This window comes from Pteropus vampyrus, unplaced genomic scaffold (genome assembly GCF_000151845.1).
Source record: "Pteropus vampyrus isolate Shadow unplaced genomic scaffold, Pvam_2.0 Scaffold51, whole genome shotgun sequence".
In the NCBI taxonomy this organism is placed as follows: domain Eukaryota; kingdom Metazoa; phylum Chordata; class Mammalia; order Chiroptera; family Pteropodidae; genus Pteropus; species Pteropus vampyrus.
The window spans coordinates 2,158,017-2,163,366 of NW_011888832.1; the positions used below are offsets into that span (position 1 = coordinate 2,158,017).

Consider the following 5,350-nt stretch of genomic DNA (forward strand, 5'->3'; position numbering starts at 1 on the left):
TTGAGCTTTCTTTTGAATAGTGTCTGTATGGCTTATCTTTTCTCATCCTTTTATTTTTAACTAATCTATGTCTTTATATTTAAAGTGATATTTTTGTAGGCAGCATATAATTAGGTCTTGCTTTTTATCTTATCTAACAATATATCTTTGAATTAGTGTGATTTGTGTTGACTATGATTACTGATATGATTGAAGTAAAATCTGTCACCTAACCAACTGTTTTCTATTCGTTCCTTTTGTGCTTTTGTGTCCTTATCGATTAATTGAAAATATTTTATGATTTAATATTATTTTCACTACTAGATTATCACGTATACCTCTCTTGAAAAAAGGGAGTAGTTACCTTAAGATTTACTGTATACATCTTATTTACCCAGAGTCTATTTTTAAATAATAGTCTGTTTCATATCTAATTTAAGGACAATAATATATCCTTAATTTCTCTATCCTATCCTCGTTCTACTGTTGCCGCATATTTACTCTTGCAGATGCTGTGAATACACTAGACTTCTATTTTTGTTCTAGATAGTTATCTTCAGAACAATTAAAAAGAATAGAAAATGAATTCCGAACTTTATCTTTAGTTATTCCCTTTACAACATCGTTACTTTCTTTGTGTAGATTCAGATTTCTGTCTGCTATTATATTCCTTTTGCCTGAAGAGCTTTCTTTAACATTACTTATAGTGCGGGTCTACTGGTAATGAATTTACTCAGATTTGTTTTTACTTTTTGGTTTGGGTTCAGGAAAGTATTTCCTTCCCCTTCCTTTTTGAAAGACATTTTTGCTGGGTATAGGATTCTGACTTGACAGATTTTAATTGTTATGAAGTAACAGACGGAATTCCATTGTCTTCTGTCTTGCATAGTTTCTAAAGAGAAGTCTACTACTAATTTTTATTCCCCTGTATGGACCATGTGTTTTTTCACAGCCTTCATAATTTTCTCTTTGTCTCCGGTTTTCAGCACTTTGAATATGATATGCCTATGGTGTGGGGGTCCTTTTGGGAGGGGAGCATTTATTCTGCTTGGTTTTCTTTGAGGGTCTTGGAACTGTTATTTGGTATCTGTCATTTCATCTTAGAAAATTCCAAGTATTGTTTACCTTTTCTTCCAATTACACATAGGTTAGATCTTTTGGTTTTGTCCATATCTCTTGGATGCCTTGTTCTATTTTTCCATCCACATTCCATCCTTCCCACTGTTCTGTAATCAGTGCCAGAATTGTTATAAATCCAGTTCCCATGCGTGTGAGGATCTGACTGAAGAAATTTTGTTGCCCTTGTCTCCTCTTTTATTCTTCAAGTCCTTGGGGGTTTAGCCCTTTAAAAAATTGTTTGCTGCCATTTTAGCGGTCTCGGAAGGGAATGAAAGTAGACGCACGTGCGAAACCTACCGTTTTACCTGAAAGTCAAGTTTGAATTTATTATTTAAATTAAACAAGTGCTGAAAAGAACTAAATAAAGTGGTGACAAGGGCTAAATTTCCTATCATCTTTGAAATGAATTAATCTATTATATCTTATTTTCTCATTTTAATGTACTTTTGCCTTCTCGAAAATAAGAGAAAAGAATCACAAATAATAATAGCTAACATTAATCAAACACATTGTGTGCCAATGTTATAAATGCTGCTCTTGTATTAACTAATTTAATTCTCACAACTTTACAATGTAAACACTCTTATTATTATCAATTTTATAGATGAGGATAAACTTTAGCACAGAAAGATTAATTTGTCCAAAGATGCAGAAGTAAAAAATGACAGAACTCGGCTTCTTAACCACTATATTCTAACTTCTTTCAACAAATGGGAAGACAATGGCTTTTATGTAACATCTTTGTTCTTGTTCTGTGCAGTTCTTCATGTATTACCGTTACTTCTCCAAGAATCTTTATCCGTTATTCAGCCAGTACATATTTAGTGCCTGTTAATGTGCCCCAAATTATTTTCTTTACTGCGAAGGTATAAAGAAATATGTCAGGGCCGTTTCTTTCTCTTCCAAAGAGATGACCCCCACAAATCTGAAAATAAGCTTTATGGTACAGAATGGTATCACCATTCAGACAAAGGAAAACTTGATTTGATCTGGGTGCTGAGAAACCGTGGAAAACACATTAAAAACAATGATGTTATTCAAGAATTTGCTTAGCTTTCCAATTACCCATGCTGCGTTTCAGTTCTCCCTTTACCTCTTTTTTGCATCCTAAATCTTAGCTATTGGACTGTTTATAAATACTTCTTCCACAGAGCAAAATAAGAAGATTGTTTATAAGTTCAAAAGATCTTTGTAAAGCTTCAAGTGGGAAGTCTCAAATTCTTGAGACATATATATACACTTATTCCAACCATCTTCTTTCCCCACCAAGATGGGTTACTGAGAATTAACATGTATTAACATTAGGTGTTCTATAGTATTTCTGGAATAGCTGTGAGTAAACAAAGGGTTTCTAGATGGAACATTATTTTTAGGTTGGTTAGCATGAGATTTGATTCCTAATAGTCACCTAACAAATATTGATGGTTTCACTGATTGAATGAATGAAAATCAGGAATCTGAAGGTGAACCTTTTTATAAACAATAAAGAAAGTCTTTGTGAGTTTGTATTTTAATTTGAAGAGATTTTCCCGATACAGTGCACGTTAACATATCTTAGAGAGGAGGTTGTAGTTGATTTATTATCCTTACTTGGAAGCTCTGTAGAATTGAGGGACTGGATTCATTCATATCTTACAATCACTACCTACCCAGTGTAGTACCTGGAAGACAGGAAGAACTCAATAAATAGTTATTGAAAGGAAAACACAAATTATTCGACAATATCAATTTTGATGCTGAAGGAAGTCTGTATGCTAGAAAACCCATCCCAAGAGTAGAGTCTAGACAAAACTAACAGTAACAATAGAACAATTTTTCAGGAAAAACTTGATAGTGTAGTGATCAGACCACATTCTTGGGAGCCATGCATACCTGGGGTCTAGTCCCATCTCTGACATGTACTAGCTAGCTATCAACCCCAAGAAAGCTGTTTGGCTTTCCAAATACCAGTTTCTTCGTCTTTCAGTTTGGAGCAGTAACAGTTTGTTGTAAGGATCAAATAAGATATTCCACAGCAAGAGCTTATGTCATGACCACCTACAGTAAGCGTTCAGCAAATGGTAAAGAAATAGTTATTGTTATAGAGAGATTTCAGGAGTTGAGGCCGTGGTCAGTAGGATCTATAAAGAATCTTGACAAAGGTGAGAGAACCTAAAACAGGGGGTCTACATGCTTCCCGTGATTTTCTTGCTTTAGGAATTTTGAGTGACATTTGTTTGGGCATAAGGATATGTGGAAAGAGATGGGATGGCACAGGGGCTAGAAATCCTTCCTACGTTTAGAGAAATGGCCTCTCCCAAGGATCTGTGCCAACAGGGAAACATAAGCTAACCCTATCAGCTGAGGATGAAAGCAGCCAGAGGCAAGGGGATATGAAATTGAGTTCTCATTTGTCAGGTGTCAGTTTGCTGCTATGGTCTAAGGAAACGGTGTTCGATAATTCTTAGAAATTGGTAATAATACCATGTACATGGCAGTTCCTCTTATAATTTCATAGCACTTCTGCACATACTGTTTTAATTTCTACCACAATGCTATGAAGAACCTGAAATAAATATTATCATTCCCATTTTATAGATGAGTAAATATATTCTGAGAAGGGAAATGACCATGCCCAAGGTCATTCAGCTACAGTAGTTGACCTTAGACTTGAACCCAAGTCCTCACTTTGGGTTCATTATTTTTTTTTCCCATGAAACTAAGCAGCGTGTTTGTTCTATGGAATCCATTTTGATTCTTTCGTGCACTTGCACACATGCTAGACCCTTAAGATTTTGTGTTCATAAGATCATTTAGTAATCAGCAGCAGCAGCTAAAAGAAACAGCCTATTTTTTAAGCCTTATGTCTCTTTTTGGTCCAACAGGGAACAAAGTTTGTCCTCCTGACACACCGTATCTTTAACGATGCCAATAAAGTGATGTCCCGGCCCTTGGGTTAAGAGACCCTGACTCTTCCAGGACTGCTGGTTGTCCAGAGGAGGCCGTGATTCTTCTTGTGATGCATGAGGCTGTGCTCATTTCCATCAGTCACTCCACGAAGGGGCCAGAGCTACTAAGCAGAATGAACCTCAGGACAGATAGCAGTTGAAATCCAGAAGATGCAACCTCACCAGCAGATGAGGTGTTGATTGTGGAGTCCTTTCCATCTCTCAGTTGATATTTCAAGTTGATACCCAGAATAAATTTTACTATCTATCGTTAATGCACTCACTGTCTTTGTTTTAAATGGAAAAAAGGGGGAAATATATCGATACCCCTGCAGCAGCATAGGAAATCTGCCTAAAGTGGAATCTTTTTCTTTATCATGACTAACGTTACTCTTTACAGTTCTCCAAAGTAATTATTGTATAATTGGCTTCCTATTCGTATGGATTGGTGTTATTCTTTATGAGTTTTTAGGTGATAGTTTGTTTCAGGAAGAATCCTCTCCAGAAACCATTTGAAAGATTATTATCGAATTCCTAAATGAAGAATTAGAAGCCGAATTGGCTAGGCGAAAGGCACAGCCAGCCAGCTGGCAGCAGGCTGATCTCGTCTCCTCTGGGTTCTGAACTGTCAGAGGTTCGATTGACAAAGCTGCAGAGGGCAGCTGTCCGTTCCAAGTCTTCCAGGGGGAGGGCAGCAGGCACGCCAGTGTCGTTCTCATCCTGAGGCCGTCTCGGGCATTTCAAAGTCTACAAGCACGCGGTTGTTGAACACGCCCGTGCCCTCTGATGCGATCGTGAACGTGAGGGTGTCGCAGCCACTGCACTACATTCTCGAAATAATGTCATTGTGTTCCAACAGCAATTTGAAATGAAAAGAATCATCGCATGTTACACATTTTGAAACGAGGTTATGTACCTTGTCCAAGGTCACACAGCTATCGAATGGCAAAGTAGGGACTTGAACCTAGCTGTCTACCCTTGACCCAATGCTTCCAGCCGTCACCTTCATTGTCTCTACCGAGACCATGGCTCCCTACTGTAACTGTTAGATCTGGAAAGCATGGGCCTGAGAGAACTCTTAAATATGAAATTATAACTCTTTGCCTACTGAGATTCTTATTTTAAGAAAACCCAGAGGAAGATTATGTTAACATATTTATTCAACATTTGTTTACAATGTTTACATTTACAAAATGCTTTCTAGTGTAACAGAATAGGCAGAAACTTTTATTTGGCCATATAATTGCCTTTTCATATTCATTTATGCCTTTGATTGTTATAGTATATTTCTGACATGGTCTTCTGAGATCGTGTACAATGGTAAC

General features: G+C 36.9%; 1 long non-coding RNA gene across 13 annotated transcripts in view; it reads left to right on the plus strand.

Annotated features, from left to right (window-relative positions):
• LOC105292048 overlaps positions 1 to 4,304 on the plus strand; it is a 54,338-nt gene extending 50,034 nt beyond the window's left edge. For all 13 annotated transcript variants that reach the window (XR_002780309.1, XR_002780301.1, XR_002780302.1 and 10 more), the window contains one exon: positions 3,963 to 4,304. This is a non-coding gene — a long non-coding RNA (uncharacterized LOC105292048). The remainder of the gene's footprint in view (positions 1 to 3,962) is intronic.
• The last annotated feature ends 1,046 nt before the right edge of the window (positions 4,305 to 5,350 follow it).